Below are 21,152 nucleotides of genomic sequence, written 5' to 3'. Positions count from 1 at the left end.
AAACAAATGTAGTGTTTGATAACCCAACTTAATAATTAAATTATTTTTAACACTTATTAAGTAATGTTTGATAATACATACATTAAATTCAACTTAATTAATTTAATTAAATAAAAAAATAAAAAAATTAAGTTATTAATTAAATTTAATAATGAATTATTGATAAATATCCATATATTCTTCTATTATCTTTTATATTCTTTATTAACATTTTATCCCCATTGATATTTATATAGATGTGATATTTTAATATAAATATTATCATAAGCATTAGTTAGTAATTTTAATTTTACTACATAATTTAATATTAAGATTCAAAAATGTATCATGAAAAAATTATTTAATAAAAACATTAATATTTTCTAATAGTTAAAATTACCAACCAGATTATTAAATTCATCAATTAAAAGTTATTATTTAATTTTATGAAATACTAAATGGCAAAACATGTTTCTGAATATGAACACACACAAAATCCCTTTGTTTATTGTAATTTTGTGAAAAGGGTATATCAATTAAAGACAATAAAATTTATAATAATATTACCAATAAAACAAATTGCAATAATTGGTAAAACCGTAAATATAATTCCATTCGCCAATGAAGGATGCCCCTTAAAAGAATTCCAGCTCGACCATTTCGCACTCAAGTCCTTACGCGTTGAGACCTATAACTTCTTTTTTTGCAATTACCGTACACGAGACTCTGTACGTGTCAAAAATAGGGACATCCGATCTTAAAATAAGACAATATTGACGGTCGTGATCTAAACAGAACTAACATCGCAGCTGTACCGTAACTTGACGGTGCGTATGCTGTGATGGTGAAAAGCTTCACAGCCAAATGGTAAACGGCAGAGCGGAGACTCCAACCAATGAAGCTGATGCTTGTTTGTCACCGCCATCTGTCTAAGTTTTATACCTTTGTCGTTTGTTGTTTTTGGTTAAATGCTTTTGCCGTTTTCTCGGGAATGTATTTTTAATGGAAGAAAGGATCATTTTACCCCTTCAACTTGGCAGAAATTATCAAAAAAGTCAAAAATAGAAAACACATTATTTTTACCTTAAATTTGGTTAAATTGTTAAAAAATAACCCTCCTCATTCTCACTTAAGAGAGTAATACTTTCCGGTTTTGATGGTAGTTCTTTTTTTCTAGGTGGGTTTTAATGATAAAAAAGTTTAAAATGGTCCCTATTTTTTTACATTTTAAATTGATATATAATAATTATAAAAAACAACTTAATCCTTATAATTTAGCACTTTATATATCAAATTAACCCCGTAATTTATATGTTTTGTCAAAAAAATAATTTTTTTATTTTTTTTCGATTTCAGGCAAGGAGAAGGAGTTGTTGCTCTAATGAGGAACAGATGCACTTCATAAAAACGAGGAGTGATCTGCTCCTCCTTTTTAGAAGGAGCAGATTCGCTCCTCACAAACTCAAGAACAGGAGTAGGAGCCTCTTTTTAATAAGTATTTTGAAGTTTGAGGAATCTCTCCTCTTTGCCATTTCTTCTTTGCCTTTCAATCTCTAACTTTCTTAACCATCATCACCATATCCTCATAATCTTCATCTTGGACTCAGTTACCTTAACTTTCAAAGCAATTCTCCTAATCTTCTCATCTTGAGCTTTCTTTGCCTCTTGAATGCTCTTTATGCAAGTCATCTCATGAAAAAGCAAGTTTTCGATAAGCTCATTGGTTCTCAACTTCTTCAAATCATGAGCTTCTTCATGGTTATCTTCGGTTTCCAATTTAAGATAGACAATGAACAAAATTTTTTGCCATTAATTTCTTCAAGAGTATAGTGCTTACCAAGCTTCTTGAGGTTAAAGGTGATGGCAAGAAGTCTATTTGTGATTTTGGTAATATTCTCATTGGCCTTGTGATTGAATGCTTCATATTCCCCAATGAGAAGTTCTACCTTCTTGTTCTTGACTTGAACCGTACCTTCATGTTAATTCTCTAAGATCTTCCACATGTCAAGAGCACAAGCGTAATTCTGAACTCTTGATTGTTCATCTCTAGATAATGAACCAAAGAGAACACATATAGACTTCCGGTTAAGACCATTTGCTTCAATTTTCACTCTTTTCCAGTCATCTCTTGGCCATGAAACTTCATTACCATCAACTTTTTGAGTAAGAGCTTTGTATTCTTTGATATAAAGCCGCCAAAGATTCACTCCTTCCATACCTGGATAGTTTTACATCTTGAACTTTCAATTTGGAAAATCTGAGCCGTCGAAGAATGGCCTAAGAGTGTAGGAGTAATTTTTGATAATTAACTCGCATTTAAGAAAAATAATGAGCAACTAAGCTTTGACACCTATTGCGATTCCTTTAAAATCTTCAAAAATAGGTTTTTAGTATATTAAGAGCGATCGTCCAAATGAAAAGAACGTCACTTCCAACGGTCGAAAAAATATTTGAAAAACAGAAATGAACGACTGTTTAAACGCGATGAACGATCATTTATTTCATTTTGAACGATCGTTCATTTGATCGTTTATACAATCGTTCCCTAAACTATAAGTTGGGAAGAATTGCCAAAAAAACTAAAACAAATATTATAATCGATCGTTTATTTCATGAAGTTTACAAAAATACTCAAAAAAATACTGCACAATTGCTTGAAACAAGTTAGACTTAAATAAATGTCAAGTAATTGAATCTATCAAAATAAGGTTTAAAAGACACATGATTCAATAGAAGATTTTAATTTTATATTTTTTATCAATTGCACAAGTGAAATGAAAACATTAACTAAATAATATTAATGTACAAATTTTATATAGAAAGTATACAAACACAATGGATGTCACGACCCAAATTATTGAGCCGAGACCGGCGCTAGGGAATGGGAGTGATAGCTCCGAAACCCGTAGCAAGCCTAAAACCAGTAATAATTTTTCGCATTTAAAAGTATAATATTATATGTAAACATTTTCAGAAAAACTCTTTTAGATGATGCATTTATAGATATTAAAATATCATATTAGAGTTTACAATATAAAATACTATTTGAAGTCAAAATGTATATCTAATACTGACACCTTGTGACTACTGCAGCTCTATGAATTCATACTTGTGCAAGTTCAATGACTTCTGGCACAAGGGAGATGGCTTGTCTGATCCGACTTCTAATACCTGCAAACATCAGAGTGAGGGGTCAGTATTTGGGAAAATACTGAGTGAGTATGCAACTTATTATCGGTATTATCAAAATACACATCACATACTCAAACACATATATATCTATCTCGATATGATATGAAAATAACATAATATTCATAAATAGCATATCCGACCGAAATCCTAATCTTAAACTCTGAACTTATCTTATTCCGAATATTCGAATCAAACTGATCCAAATGGTCCGACCCGGGAGTGTTCACACTCAACCACGTCAGCCGCGACCAATCTCTTAATCTCAAAGTGTGAGTCCAACTAACTGATAGGTCCAACCCACTAGATACGGGGCTGTCACGGCCCATTTTCATGAATCGCGACCGGTGCTAGGGTATGGGTAATGTAGTACCAAAACCCGTAGCTAGCCTTGCGGATAAAAATCAAACATACAAAGTAATATAACAACCTAAATGTAATTACTTACATTGATAAAAAGATAACCAGAGTTAAACAAATAAGTATGTCAAAGCATAAAATAAAGTCAGTCAGACAAATCTGACAAACATCTAATGTAATATGAACTTCTAGTTTACTACTGCGGTCTAAGAATAAAAATCAGCTTGACAATCTATATAAAATAAAATAAACCTCCGAAGAATAAAAGGATCGGAGTGGACCAGCTTTCAAATCATATCCTGGAAAATTTGGGAAAACAACGGGGTCAGATATACTGAGATGAGTTCGCAATACTATTTACATTTATTAAGTTTAAAACCCTTAAATCAAAACAGTTTATACTAATATAGTATGATTATGGAAAACAGTATTGAAAAGATCCCAGCGTAAGTATGACATAGCATACTGAAACATAAACCCAGAGTGGACGGGAACAAATCCTCGTCAATTTACCAGCGTAAGCAAGACCATAGTCTGCCGATCCCAGAGTATATACTGGTGCACACAGTCTCGATACAAGCCTATCGAGTAGCTCGTTTCAATCCAGATCCATAATCGCTTAAAACAATTAAAAGCATTTATAATACTAAAATATGATGCGGTACTTAATAAAGCGGTAAATAGCACTACAAACTCACTGCTTGCTTATCCACGTGAATCTTGGCAAACAGCTAACCCTGCATAGACTCCGAAGCACGAGCAGTCGACGGGTCTAAAACAATATATAAGTTAAACTCCATTCAACCCCTAACTCTAAGAATACTAGACACCACATAGGACTAGCACAATACCGAGTCAAACATAAATGTAGCAAGAATAGAATGAACAATTAATCACGTAATGACCCGAGTCAAAATGAATCACATCGAGTAACACAATACTCAGATAATTAAGCAAAGTCTATTGGGTTTCCTCTTTAAAATCCGTTCCGAAAAACATTACTTAAATAATAAATAAACAATAACTTAAATCCATTTCCTCAAATATTAGGTTAGCCGAGTTACCAATAACTACCAAGCTACCTCACATGTCGGGTGACCCAAGTCTAACCCGACCCAAAAAAATTTATCAAAATATAAACCAGAGTTTAAAATTTCCAAAATCACCTTGATAAAATAAGTATAATCATACCCAATTATAAACCATAGTTTATAATTATAAAATCAATTTTGATAAAATAATAAATCAATATTTAAAACGGAACCCAATATCCTTAACCTCAAGTAACCCGAGTTACAATCAAAAACTTAATCAAATAAGTTCTAAAAACGTTTAAGGACTAAATTGTAATTTAGCCAAAATGCCATATCAAAAGATATTTAAAACCAAATATAATTACCCGAGTAATTATATAAATTTAGATTATAAAATAATCTTCGATTTCAATTTGACAATTTATAACTTGAAACGGAAACCAAAGGTTAAAAACATAAATTTAATCACATTGGTATTTAAAGCCAAAAATCTCAATTTGTCAATTAAATAATTAATAATTATTATTATTAATTAAATTTTAAATAACTCAAATATTATTTTTAGGTCTTAAAATAATATAATTGATTTAACGACTTTCAAATTAAAATGAAATCCCCAATTCTCATTTAATAAAGTCAATTTATAAAATCAAAAATAAACTATAATGAAATTAATATTAATTTTAATTTAAAAAATATTAATGCCCGAAGTAATTTCAAATTATAAATAATAATATTATTTAAGTTGCTAATTAATAAGTCGAAATCAATTTCGTAGATTAAAATTAAAAATCAATTTAAAACATTTAAAAGATAAGTTTAGGAATCAAAAGATTTAAGGCACAAAAATTCAGTGACCAAAGTCATCAATTTGCCAAAACATTTTCAAAGTAACAAATCATTCATTGACACGTCATTGTCTTCTCCAATTATCAAACAATTGAAACCCACCATGAACAGGAAAGCATAAACACGTATAACTCAGAAACCAAATCAAGCAACCACCAAATCATCAATTTCATGTCAATCATATTAAAATCAAAACAACAATCAAGAACAATTTCTCAAGGTTGCCGAAACTTAACAATTCAAGGTTCATCCTTTTTCTTAAAAAACGAGTATGGCAGAGACAATAAAATCTGAAACCGAAACCAAAAGCAACCAAACCAAAGATAAATTACCAACTGAGATTTAACACATAATAACCCATTAATCAATAGTCTATTAAACAACAATAAGCAACAAAATCAATGCAAAAGGAAAAGAACACCCAACGACAGTAACAAAAACACTAAGCGATAAACTAACGGCATTAAAAACAAAGAGATTTCAACGTACCAATTTCATAATCAAAACGTGATGTTAATCGAGGGTGATAAGGACCGACGAAATGAAGAGAACGATCTCAGATTGATACTAGTTCAATGAAAACATAAGTTAATAAGCCGCGATATGGTATCGTATTGAAATATGTAAAAAGCAACGTAAAATAGTTACCGGATTTGAGGTGAATGAATGGAGAAGGGAAGTTATGATTCTTGAGATTTGTTTAGAGAGGGATGGCGGCTAAGGTTTTGTAAAAGATAATGAAAGTTTAGGTTAGAAAAAGACCACGTGAAACAGCAAAATAGCATGTTTAAATAAATAGGCTTGGAGGACATGATTGCATAATTAGCATAATTAAAGTAACAAATTGTATGGACCTTTTTTTTTATGGCCTTTCATGTTATTAAAAAAACAATTGGGCCTAGTTACGTGGATAATAAGGCATGGGGTTTTATTTTGCATGCATGGATTATACATTCATTGATTTTATTAGTACAAACCAAACACGAATCGAACCACAAACAAATTAACGAACGACACAAATAAAATTAATTAAAAATATTTAATAATAAAAAATAAATTACTTAAAGTTTGACGGAATTTAAAAATTATATTTAAAAAAATATAAAAAATAAAAATACGGGATATTAATCTCAAAGTGTGAGTCCAACTCACTGATAGGTCCAACCCACTAGATACGGGGCTCAGGTTACACCGTAACCGAGTTCTCACTCGTATCACATTCATATCGTATGCGCATTTCGTAATCTCATAGACAATCTGGACACGCTAGACTGACTCAAATACTGGTGATCACACAGCCTATTGACACCCAATAGGTAGTTGGTTTCTTCGGATCGCACACTAGATATTCATATTCAGAACAATGAATATAACAGCATTCATATAATTAAATTCACCGAACATAACATCTTATTCGAACAAATCATATAAATGCGATGTATTGATAATAATATTCATAATATATGAAAATAAATTTAATAAAAATAATACGCGAAAATAAATTGCCACTCACAGTGACCGCTTTCCGAAATGTAATAATATACAGATCCCATGAACACGAGCCCCATATGTCGTTTGATCTCCTTGCTATTCCATCGCATCGGCCTGGTAGCTCGTCGATTCGTTAGCTACTTAGTCGAGTTACCTGTACGTTTAATTCATAAACGTAGGCTTAATATCAAAAACCTAAGTTATAAACTTAGGTTAACACGATCTTATTCTAAATACGTCTTTTAATTTTGATCGCGTTCTAATACTTAGTCGAGATACTTATTATATCTCTTATTAATCGATTACTAATCATAGGTTCTGTATACATCGAAATCCTAATTGAATACCCCATGTTCGATATCCAAATTTATCGTTTTCGGGGTCCGTGTTTCCTTTTCAATGTCCGACACTCTTAAAGTAGGAAAACGGGGTCATAGAAAGGTAAAAAATACCTTATAGATGTTTCAAATAAGTTATGCACCCGCATAACCTTAATGCGCGTCCGCGCAAGATACATATGCGCCCGCGTAAGATACATATGCGCCCGCGTAAGAGAGTTACGCACCTGCGTAACATTCTTACGCGCCCGTGCAAGACAGTTACGCGCCCGCGCAACATACTTACGCGCCTGCGTAACGTTCTTATAATCGTTTTCAATCCATTCCGACATGCTTCCTTAGTATTTTCCGTATTCCGACTTTCAAACAACGCGTAAACGTGCCAAAAACACCAATTCTAAATTCAAAACGCTATAATCGAATCCAATAATCAATAAATTGATATAATCGTTTTATGGCATAAAACTTTAACTCGATATATAATCCAATTCATCCATTAAAAAGGCGAAACTTCAAACTTACCGTGATTCGCCATTGAAATACGATCAATCCGAGTTATGGAATGTCGGAAACGGATGAGAAATGGCGAAGCGGCGACGGATCGTAACGATCGTCATTTTTTTCTTTCTTTTCTGCTCCTGACCTCTTTCTTCTTCTCTTGATCATTCTAGCTGCTTCAAGATCTTATATATATATGGCTAACTATCCATTTTGATCCTTCATTTCTTCAACTTAAACCATTTCTCTTTTAAACTTTCTAATTTAACCAAACGGTTAAATTATTCTTTTAACTCAATTACTTACGTATTATTTATATTTAAATAAATAATACTATCCTAAAATTATTATTTTCCTTCAATAATATTCTAATTACTATTCTCGATATTTAATTGTCTAACTTACAATTTGGTCCTTGAACTTTTCAAAAATTGCAATTTAGCCCAAAACGAATCCGCGTCCAAATTTTAAAAGGTCTCCGATTGACCCGAACCTTTTACCACATATACTATAAAATATTTCGCGGACCTTGGCGAAATAATATCCCTTCGAGTTTTATATGGTTAAATTACCATTTTAGTCCATGTACTGTATTTTGCAACTTTCTTAACATTTTTCTTTTCTAATTCCAATTCCAATTCCAACTTTAGAACTGGAATATGATATTAAATTTCCCGCGATAATTTTTTCAAAACCGTCCTGCTAAAATTTTAATATTTATCTTAATTTCTCGAAAATCTTTTCGATATCGCCACTCTGGCGACTTAACACTGGACACGTGGTCCCATTTACATACTTAAATATTTTGGGGTATTACAATGGAACTAGAAATTGGAAAACTACAAAGTATATGCATGATAGATATAAGATCTACATAAGGTATGCCAAACACTGTGAGCAGTAATGATTACATTACTTCTAAAAATTAAAAGAATTCAGGTATTAAGTTACACGTTTCTTGACCGGGTATTGGATACACTGTTGATTCGTAAGTGGCGATCATTCTCTCTTTTATAGAATTTTGAGCAGTAAGATATTGCGTCTTCGTATATGCTTCTTAGTGCGTCTTCGTTTATGCATGCCGACATGGTATCTCATACATTTGAAACTTGTTGCATGTACATATCCTCTCTTTTAAGTTTACTATGAATGTATGCTTTCCATTCAACACATTAAATAAATGTGAATTTGTTGGCACTACCTGCATCGGATTATATTCGAGATTTACACATTAAAAATATATTTAAAGTATAAATGTCAAATTCTATCAGAAAAACTACTAAAATATCTTCCATCTTAAACACACTTCATATCTTGAAATCTCCCAATTTAGAATTAGAATCCGTGAAATACTGCACAAGACAGCAATATAATGCACTAAACGATCATGAACTAAAGCATAGTTTGTATACAAAATCACTTCAGTGCCATTCTCCAAACTAGTTCAGAAGAAACTTAACTTTCAGTCATTTTTAAACCAAAAAACATAGCAATAGAACTATTATTTGATTTGGTTAAGCACTTGAGCAATAAAGCAATCTCATATTGTACCTGAAAGTTAGCAATTCATGGCAGCATTATATAAAGTAATTTTGCTATATTCTATTTAAACATACAATACGCGTACTTTTGATGAGCAAATAATAAGAAACAAACTTTTGATACAAAAGAACTACAAATTGTTTGGTTCCACCAACAAAAACATCAGACACTATAAGGATATTAAAAAACATTTAAATTAACAAATTCAAGATTTGTTTTAGAAGAAAACAATAAGAAATGCAAGAAATTAAAATGTCAAGGTTTAACGATCAAGCTCTTTATTCCCATTTTTCTTTTATGCAGATCAAAATTAAAAGAATCAAAAGTAATACTTGATAGATGTTATCTGAGAAGCAGCAAAAATAACACCAATTCAAGCTAGACCGTCTCTTCCGAGTTGCTGCTGCCTAGGCCGGCTCCTCCGATCTGCCGCCGCCTAGCCCGTCTTCTCCAATTTGCTGTTGTTTCCTCCGATTTAGTGCAGTATCTTCATATCTTCTTCGTCTTGAGAGAAATTGTGATTTGTGATCACAAATCACATATTAGATGCAATTTTCTTTCTAAATGACGTGATGAAGCAATTTTATGTATTTTGAAAGTGTTGTCCTAAAAAATGGGTGTGTCTGTATTAGTGAGATTATGTTGAATTTTTTGTAGTTTTCAATAAGGCGCAAAAAAACAATTGAAGGAAATATATAAACCTGCCTCTAGCCTTTTCCAAACAGTTTTTATAAAATTCAAAAAACTAGTAGCTAATATTATAATTTTTTTTGCGAACTCTTAAATAATACTTTTTGAAAAAAAGTTAAAAACTCCTCTAGAAACTTAAACCATACGCCCACCATGTATTATTTTTAAAATATTTACATTTATAACATATAATGGAATAGTAACATATATTAAGGGTGAAGCAATCTCGTCAAAATAAAGTATCACTAAATCATGCAATAAACTAACACAACCTCGTCAGGACACTTATAACTCTAAAAAATCCTCGACAAGTGAATAGCTAAGGACACATAAGTCTATTCATAACTTGGAGAACCAATACCTCAGCACAAGAATAGCTCTGAACTTCTAAGTCCCTAGATAACCGGGAACTTGTACATGGCGTCCGCTGTCCGCTCACCTAAGACATCAAATACTTGACATCACATCGAAAAATTAGCAAACACATGTACGTAACAACTTCGAGGAGACCACATGAGATCTTCTGACACACAAGAATGTTCCCTGTGCGGTTTGCACCTAACACACCACTCGAGATATAACTGAATTGGTCATTAAGGCAAACAGAAAAGTGAGGACTAGAGAGAAAGGAAAAAAAGATTTGTGTGGATGACTATATAAACTACCTTATGTGCCAATTTTAAGGTACCACTCTTTATGACACTTGAATATTTAATCTTTTCTCTTCTTTTCCCTACTCAAACTAACTAGAGCGTCGGAGCGGTCAGTCGGCAAACTCCACCAGGATTCTTTTTTATCTCTATTTGCTCCTTTTCTATAGATCTTAAGAGAGCAATTCAAATCGTGATTTATCAACAACACTGAAATATTATTGTACGATCAAAATATTAGAGCAACGGTTTCTATGTAAAAAAATCTTTTTTTTGAGGAAAGTAGAAAATTCTCTTTAAAAGCTCCTATACACATACGCATATATTTCTTCATTTGTTTTATATTTTCACCTGAAAAGAATATTACTAATAGTTGAAGAAAATTATGTTGAGATTAAAATTCATGAAAATCATGTCGTTTTCATAATTATAATTGAAGGAGACCAGACTAAAAAGACATTACTAGTAGACTGTGACTTACTATATAAAATATTACTCCATCACATGCCCTGGGTTCTTGAAAAACACTAAACTCCCACAAAAATTCCAAACATATTTTATATTTAATATTCAAATTTTTAAATTTAATTAAAAATTATATTATGATAAAAATGTTTAGAAAATTAATTATATCAAAATGTTTAAAAAATTAATTATCAACGTATTTTATTTTTAATTATAACTTTCAAAAGATCAACTTGATATTTCAAAAAAATAATATCAAATTAATTAAAGTTAAATGAGATTGTCGGCTCATAAAAAAATATCATCTTTAAAGATAAAGAATTATCAAATATAAGGTAATACTAAATAAAAAAAAGCATGTGTTGTTAATCTTCTAATTTATTACAATGTTAATTACTATACAATAGATATCAACGCATAATATTTATAATATTTTTAACAATATAATATGTAACTAATATTTAAATTGTTTTTTGATCACTGAAAGTATCATAACATTTTTAAAAGCTATTAAATAACCTTCTTATATAAAACTAATAATATAATAAGTCAAATATTTTTAGAAATAATATAAACATCAAAATAATAACATAAAATGCTAAGTTAATTTTGAAAGTCTAATTTAAAGTGGAAAAAAATACAAAAATATCCTTAAAGGAAAAAATTATACTTAAAGTAATTTTTCTTTTTGAAATACTAACATTATAGAGTATGCAATTTATAAAAAAATCTAAATAAATTGTGTGTTTAAAAAAAAATATCGTTAATATTAAGTAGTTACAAGTATATGAATTTAGAAACAGTATAACCGTTTCTAATGACCTGACACAAAAAAGATGTAAAATTTTGATCGCAAATCGACTTACAAAATAAAAATTAACACTTAATTGTTCTATTATAATAAAAATCTAATTTTTTGCTGCCTAACTGAAAACTCACCAACCCGCACCTATTCTTCATAAAAATGGATAAACAGACCTTTTATAGAGAAAAGAGAACAAAATCAATTGCTGTAATAAATAATACCACAAAAGAAAACTAGTATAAATCTCTAATCGATTTCATCTTCAATTTTAAACGGTGTTGATCTATCTCTTTTATTCTTGATTTGTATATACCAATAAAACTAGAAATATAAAATTGAGTCGGCTATTTATTTTACTTTATATAAAATAATGACTACCGCTAACGGCAAGCATATACCATTAACCACAATCAGAAAAAAAAAACTTTTGACGCTTAGATTTTTTTGTTTAAGTGCATCTTTTAACTTAAAACTATTGAATATGTTTCAGAACAAACTTTAATTCTTAACCATTTATATTTTTAGATATTATGTAAATTATTGTTTTATAATTTTATGAACTATTTTATTATTCAGGTTAATTATTTAAAGATTCTTAAAATCAAGTCAAACTACTAAGATTTTCTTGAATATTTAGTTGACATTTGAGCAAATTTATTACTTCCTCCGTCTCATTCTAATTGACCAAATTTTCTATTTTGAGTGTGCTATTCTATTTGAAAACTTTTATTTATAGAATATTTTTCACACCATTTTCCTTCTTTTACCCTCGTCAATTAATGCAATTTAAAAGTATTTTTTTTAAAAGTAGTGAAGCATTTAATGTTAATATGAGGATATAAAAATAAAGTTATTAAAATTTATTAAACAATGTGCAATGGAAATTTTCTCAATTAGAATGGGACAAAGGGAGCATTACCTATACATCAGTTAATCATGCTAGTTGTATTTGTTAAAAAAAAAATTTATCATGATTAGTATTTTATTTATTCTATTCACTAAACAATATATGTTATTTATTCTGCCAACATATTTTTAATAAAATATCATTAAAATCATATTAATAAAATAAAAAGATTACAATTATCATAAATTTACGATCTATTTATGAATATATTTTTTAGATTATAAGATTCGTAATAATAATTATATTTAAAATTAATATAATTAAAGATGATAAATGCTACATATATATTAAAATTTATATTGGTATTGTTATTGTAAATTTAATAAAAATATTTAAGTACTGATTTAATAAATATTTATGAATTATTTTTTTCTATGATTTTATAAGAATATAAAAGGTAAGATAAATTTAATTAAGATCAAATTCAAAATTTATTCTTCATATTTTTTTTTAAATTCAAAAATAATTATATTAGCTTAAATTCGAAACAATTGCATTCATAATGAATTCATTTTAGGTTTTTTTATAGTTGGAGAGAAGCGAGCGTTTGTGAGAGGATTGAATCAATGACTTTTCAATTTGTTGTCTAGCGTTTAAATCACTTGAAATATAACTCATTAATAATTCATGTTAATTGTTAAATTATTTTTCATGACATAAGAAAAAGTAAATATTTTACATTAACACATATGATATGATATTTGATTCATAGTTCTTTTTTTGCCAACTCTAAGTAATTAACAAAACTTAAGTAAAAAAGTAAATATTTTACATTAACACATATGATATGATATTTGATTCATAGTTCTTTTTTTGCCAACTCTAAGTAATTAACAAAACTTAAGTAAAAATCAGTTTTTAACATTGGCCAACAATGAAGTCAATTTTTGCTATCAAGTCCCCCATTATTACTTGAACGACAATTTCATATTTATACTGCACGCTACAATCCACTCCTATACTGCTGGTGTCCTAAAATATTGCTGCATGCACATTAATCTTAATCTAGCTAATCTAGTACAATTGATTCCAGCTTTTTTGGTTTTTCCGTTCACATATTTTGTGCTTGGTTTCTGATAGTAAACTCATATTAATAATTCAAAATTTAGAGTTTTGGTTTGAGATGTCTCATGTTCATTTAAACATTTAGATTTAAAAATTCAATTTTAATTAAATTAATTTACACCATTTATTTTATAATGAATGGTATAAATTCGTGAACATGACCACTCATGATGAAGGAATTTCAATCGGAAATTTTTAATTGAAATTTGATTTAAATTTGCCAATCGGTAATTTCAATCGGAAATAACAGACTTTTTTTTTTATCAAAGGTGGAAATCGATTTTTTAGAGTCTCATGTTAGTTGTGAGTTACCGAGACGTGGTTCGAACCCACAACCTCTCGATGCACTTAGAAACACCTTAACCATTCAGGTTAGGCCATCTCCAACAGAACACCAAATTGCCAATTTGGTGTGCAAATCCTCTCCAACAGTACTCTATATCCAACTCTATTATAGTGTACCTTATTTTTTTACTCTATATATAGAGTCACTCTATTAAAGTGTACCTTAAAATAGAGCTCTGTTGGAGAACAAAATAGAGTAACTCTATTTTACTTTTTGTTTTCTATTCTATTTTACATTAATCTTAATCTAGCTAATCTAATACAATTGATTCCAGCTTTTTTGGTTTTTCCGTTCACATATTTTGTGCTTGGTTTCTGATAGTAAACTCATATAAATAATTCAAAATTTAGAGTTTTGGTTTGAGATTTCTCATGTTCACTTAAACATGAGAGGTCATGCTTAATAAATGTACACCATTTATTACAAAATAAATAGTTTAAATTTAAAAAATTTAATTTTAATTAAATTAATTTACACCATTCATTTTATAATGAATGGTATAAATTCGTGAACATGATCCCTCATGATAAAGGAATTTCAATCGGAAATTTTTAATTGAAATTTGATTTAAATTTGCCAATCGGTAATTTCAATCGGAAATAACAGACTTTTTTTTTATCAAAGATGGAAATCGACTTTTTAGAGTCTCATGTTAGTTGTTAGTTACCGAGACGTAGTTCGAACCCACAACCTCTCGATGCACTTAGAAACACCTTAACCATTCAGATTAGGCCCACATTGACGAAATAACAGACTAAATTCGAACAAATTCAATAGAGTTTATGATGGATTGCATTAGTTAAGGACTAATATTGATACGCCAATCAAAAATTGGTACTTAATAGATAAAAAAGTAAAGAAAGCATCTAGAATTTGTACCAATTTTTTTTTAACGGAGAATTTGTACCAATTAGCGTGGACTCGGCTGGACTAATATGAGTAACGCGTCAACTCCGTAAAGCTGAGGTGATGTTGTGTCGGTGCTTAATTTCAAATATTTTTTTTCTAAATAATAGTACTACAATAAACGGTGATGTTTATTTTTAAATGGAAAAACTGATAAAATAAATTCAACATTTTATATAAGGTATATTTCCTGCGTTCATTTTTCAATTTTGTTCCACATAAAAAAGTTAAATCAAAATTTTTATATTGTTTTATAAAAAATTCTCTTTTATACCCTCATTTTTTTTCTATAATTAAAACTAATATTTTATATACAAACTACGAACAATAATTAATAGAAATAAAATAAAAAAAAACTAAAATAATTATTACCTTCTAAATTTATGTGTAAAAAGGACATATCTCCTCCTAAATACCTGGCTTAAAGAGTAAACAGTAAATTCTATATTACTAGTCGTAAATCCGCGCATTTATGCAAAATCTAATTAATATCTAATTGAAATAATAATTTTTAAACAAAATTCATACAAATAACAATAAAAATCTTATAATTTGTAATTTATGAATTAATAAGTTAAAATAAAAATTTATTATAATAATTCTAGTAATTAATTATTTAAAGGCATTGGATGTGTATGACATATTATTTGTATTTTTATATATTCCCTGTATTGACTTTTTTTTATTTCTCCAATAATTTCATTTTTTTGTATTTTGATGTGATTTTTTTGTGGGATTTAATGATAATTTTTTAATTTTAGTGTGTCGATTTTTTTGATTAGATCAAAAGTATTTCACATTCATTCAAACTTCAGATATTGATGAATCAATATTATAGTTGGTCAATTGCAATATATTAAAAATAGAACACGTTGACGTTGGAAGTTCTAAGAGTATAAATAGCACTCGAAAATATTGACGCCATGATCGACTACTCTATGATGGGCTTTTGTATTTTAATTTTTATATAGTTGTTTTGCAAATGAAAATTCAATACGGAAAACTAATAAGCCGTAGTTCAAATAATATAAACGATTGGCAACATTTTTCTAAGGTTATAAGTTTATTTTTTAACGAATTTTCATCTTCATTAGTAATAATAAAAATATTAATGCAAGTAGAAGAATATGAGCTGTACTCTTTCAGTTATGCTCAAAAGTTGCCCTATTTGAAGATATGCATGTCAGTATTACGTTCGGATATGAGTTATGACTTATGATTCACATATTGTATGTTTTTTTAATGCATTTATGACTTGTAATACTCAAATTTTGACTCACTCACAAAGATATATTTTCGGTGTCAATTAGAAAGAATAATTTTATGTATAATATTTTAATTTAAATCTCGTAATTTTATTTTTAAAATATTTTAAATAAATGTATGATTTAGTTTAAGACTGTTTAATATTTAGACAAGTAAGAAAAAAATAAATTCAAGTTTAAAACAGAAAGCGTTTAAGACGTGATATAATACAATATAGAATTTTATTTTATTTTTAATAAAATAAACTCTTTTTGACTAAATAGAGTTGTTTATTTATCATTATCACACGGTTTAAGAAAACACAACTAACGTTATAAAATTTTAAAATATTTTTTTTACTTTACTTACTATACTTCTATTTAATATATTCACAAATTCTTGTTTGTTTATATTATTTAAAAAATAATAGTAATAAATATTTATTTATCAGTAATTTTAAATAAAGATAATATAAAAAAGTTAAGATTTGTTATTTATTAAAAATAGACAAAAACTCTGAAAAAGGAAATACAAAAAAGTGAAAAACGCTTTAAGGACGAAAAGGAGGGAATTGAGAAAATTTTGAATTTAAGGTGATCCACTTCCGATGTAAAGGGTACTGTAGGATTTTCGGTGTTCCCCTTTAATTATAAGCCATAGAAAAAAAAGTTAATATTAACTGACAACGCTAAAATAAATTGCATTAACTAAAATTATGATTCGATTAGGTTTGATGATAATATTAATAATGACACCTAATCAAATTAATTCCCAATTACATCATGGATGCTAATAATACTTCGAAAATGAAAGAGAATGAGAGAGGGTCCATTTTAAAGTCCCATCAAACTCAACATTCAACTACTTCTCCCCACCGACTATGCCCTAACTAAGACATAAATATATCAAACTTTTGGCTTTGTCACATTGCAATTTGCCCTTATCTACTACACCCACAAATTTCTCACACTTTTAGTCCGCCTTCTTTTTCTTTGCAAATCATTTTAATACACCAATTTTTAATTAGAATTTCAGTTAGCAAAATCAGCTAAAATAGATAATACAAAGTTTTGCCAGAAACCCTTAAACTGAAGAGAGAGAGCTGCCTGCTTACTGCCTCCATGCCGCTATTACGAGTGTGAAAGAACGAATCCATATCATAAAATAAAAACAAACTAAATCGAACTATAATTATAATAATGATTCAGTTATTTATAGCTGTCTTGTAAAATATCAATTTGAGAGAAAGAATCTATATTTCTCATTAATGATCAAGAAGCTAACTAATGAGCTTATATACAGAGCTGCAGAAGAAGCACAAAAAATAACCGCTACTTGCTATTCTACTATTCTAAGATACTAATCTGTGTGATACATAAAAGCACCAATAAGAAAGTGCCATGTCAGCTAGACAGCTGTAGTAGAATAATTAGGATATATACAACCTACATCCCCCCCTCAAGTTGCATCTGCTGGCGAACTAAGTTGCAACTTGGACAGAAGAAACTGATGAGGAGCAGCACCCAAAGACTTGGTGAGAATATCTGCCAACTGGAGCTTGGAGGGAGTATATGTAGGATGAAGAAAACCCTTCTTATACTGTTCACGAACCAAGTGACAGTCAATATCCAGATGCTTGGTACGTTCATGGAAAACAGGGTTACCAGCAATGTGAATAGCAGCTTTGTTGTCACAAAATAGAGAGACTGGTAAAGATAAGGATATATGCAAATCCTTCAAAATGTAACTGAGCCAAAGAAGCTCGCAGGTAGTGGATGCCATAGAGCGATACTCTGCCTCTGCTGAAGATCTGGAAACAATGGATTGTTTCTTACTCTTCCATGATATTAGAGAAGAACCAATAAACACACAGTAACCAGTAACGGATCTGCGAGAGTCAAGACAGGCTGCCCAATCTGAGTCACAGTATGCCTGAAGAGTAAAATCATTGGTTGAAGAGTAGAATAATCCAAGGGATGGACAGTGCTTGAGATATCGAAGAAGATGTAAAGCAGCTTCCCAGTGAGGAACTTTAGGTGAACTGATAAATTGGCTCAATAGGTGAACTGAGAAGCTAATATCAGGTCTAGTAATTGTGACATACAAAAGACGACCAATAAGTCTGCGATATTGGTCAGGATCATCAAGTAAAGCACCATCCTCCATGGTAAGCTTTATGTTAGCAGGAAGAGGAAATAGAGAAGGCTTAGCTGCTGTATATCCTGAATCAGCAAGAATGTCCAAGATATATCTTCTCTGATTAAGAGAAATCCCTGAAGAATCTCTATGAATTTCAATACCAAGAAAGTATTTCAAAGGACCAAGATCCTTAATGGTGAATTCAGTATGTAGAAACTGCTTCACCTGAGAAATAACAGCCATGTTGTCTCCAGCAAGAATTACATCATCCACATATACAAGTAGAATAGTGAAATGATTATCCTGAAATCTTGTAAACAAGCAGTTGTCATTAGTGGATTGTATAAAACCAATGTTGAGTAAAGAAGTTGTGAATTTGATGTTCCATTGTCTTGAGGCCTGCTTCAGACCATATAATGACTTAACCAATTTGCATACTTCTGTAGATTTGGCTTTAGTATAACCCTGAGGGGGTAACATGTAAACTTCTTCTTCCAAAGTTCCATGTAAAAAAGCATTATTAACATCCAATTGTTCTAAAAACCATCCTTTAGCTGCTGCCAGTGCAATAAGTAATCTGACAGTAACTAACTTTGCCACAGGAGAAAATCTTTCCTTATAATCAAGACCTGCAATCTGATTGTAACCCTTTGCTACAAGTCTGGCTTTAAGCCTTTCCACACTACCATCAAGATTATGTTTAATTTTATACACCCATTTAGAACCTATAGCAATCTTGCCTGCAGGTAAAGATGTAAGTATCCAAGTTCCATTGTTTTCCAGAGCTGTTAATTCATCATGCATAGCAGAAATCCATCTATGATCTTTCCTAGCCTGATTATATGAAAATGGTTCTTGAATTATAGAACTAGAACTTATCTGATCATTAGATTTTGTAAGTAGTGAAAATTCAGGTAAAGGGTAGGTAGGAGATTTGGTGATGGTTAGGCATGTAGGTTTTGTTTTAGATATTGTGGGAACATGATAGTCCTTAAACCAAATGGGAGGGTGATGGTATCTGGTAGTATGTCTAGTTGGTAAAGGAATAGGTGAGTCATGTTCTGGAAGATTGTCATCAGTTGGAGAATTATGAAGTTCAGGAATGGAAGGTATAACAGTAGGAGGAGAAAATAGTGAATCAGGAGCATCAGTAGAAGTAAGAGGTAAAGGAATAGAAGAAGTATCAGATGATAACACAGATTTTTGAAAAGGAAAAATGTGTTCAAAGAATTTTACATCCCTACTGACATAACATTGTTCAGTAGATAGGTTTAACAGTTTGTAACCCTTTTGAACAGAAGAATAACCTAAGAAAATGGATTTGATACTCCTGCTGTCAAATTTATCTTTAAATGGAATGTTGTTTACAGCATAGCATAAGCAACCAAACACTTTGAGTAAGGAATAGTCTGGGATTTTTGAGTGAAACATTTCATATGGGGATTTCCAATTTAGCAGTTTCATTGGAAGTCTATTGATTAGATAAGTAGCTGTAAGTACACAATCACCCCAAAAACGTTTTGGTAGATTAGCTTGAAACCTAAGGGCTCTAGCTACTTCTAAAAGATGTCTATGCTTTCTTTCTACTACACCATTTTGTTGTGGTGTGTAGGGACAAGTGAGTTGATGAATAATCCCATGGTCTTGAAGATAAGAGGAAACATTTTGGTTAGTGAATTCAAGACCATTATCAGTTCGAATGATTTTAACTTGGGCTTGATACTGAGTCTTAATCATTTTAAGAAAATGAAGAAAAGTAGTGGAACAATCTACTTTTTGTTTTAACAAGAGAGTCCAGGTTACTCTAGTTTTATCATCAACAATGGTGATGAAATAGTGAGAGCCTTGAATAGATGTTGTTTTATAAGGACCCCAGAGATCCACATGTAGCATATCAAAGACAAATTTGGTTTTAATTTCTGAGTAAGGAAAAGGATGCCTATGCTGTTTTGCTTGAGGACAGATTTCACAAACTTCAGTGTGTGATTTAAGAATGGTTAATTCAGGAATGTGATTAATAACAGGCAAGCTGACATGTCCTAATATAGCATGCCAAAGAAAAGAATCAGAAAAATCACAATGAACATTCATAGCAGTATTTGGAGAGCAATGAGAAGGATTGTCTTTATTAATGTTGGATGAAAAAACATTATTAGTTGAAGAGTTTGTACAAGGAGATGGTGTGAAAAAACTGCTAGGATCAAGTTTGTATAATCCTCCCATTTGTTTCCCCTTTGCCAGTATGACCTTAGTCTTCTGGTCCTGTATGAGACAGTATTTAGAATAGAATGTTACTTTAAGATGATTTGATTGTACCAACTTACTAACTGACAGTAAGTTATACTTGAAACTTGGTACATGTAGTACATCTCTTAGTAATAAATTTGGGTTTAGAGAAATGTTTCCAGTCTGAAATATGGAATGTATAAAACCATTTGGTAGGCAAACTTGTATAGGTTGAGTTAAAGAGGTTTTGGTGAGAAAAGATGAACTGTTATAGGTCATATGATCAGAAGCCCCTGTATCTATAATCCAACAATCACAGTCATACATACCAAAGCTATTGAGAGCATAAGAAGAAAAAGTACCTGCAAATGCATAACGATCCATAGGAAGTCTTTCTGCAGTTCCAGCAAACTTTCCATTCGATCCTG

General features: G+C 30.2%; 1 long non-coding RNA gene across 1 annotated transcript; it reads right to left on the bottom strand.

Moving 5' to 3' along the window:
- Positions 1-3,851: 3,851 nt before the first annotated feature.
- Positions 3,852-6,145, bottom strand: LOC126676480 (uncharacterized). Its single transcript, XR_007640299.2, has 3 exons — positions 6,060-6,145; positions 5,901-5,978; positions 3,852-4,300 (listed from the first exon to the last, which is right to left on the bottom strand). It is a non-coding gene; the product is annotated as an uncharacterized LOC126676480 (long non-coding RNA).
- Between the last annotated feature and the right edge of the window lie 15,007 nt (positions 6,146-21,152).

Source organism: Mercurialis annua, linkage group LG4 (genome assembly GCF_937616625.2).
Source record: "Mercurialis annua linkage group LG4, ddMerAnnu1.2, whole genome shotgun sequence".
In the NCBI taxonomy this organism is placed as follows: Eukaryota; Viridiplantae; Streptophyta; class Magnoliopsida; order Malpighiales; family Euphorbiaceae; genus Mercurialis; species Mercurialis annua.
This window is presented reverse-complemented; position numbering and strand designations above follow the sequence as displayed.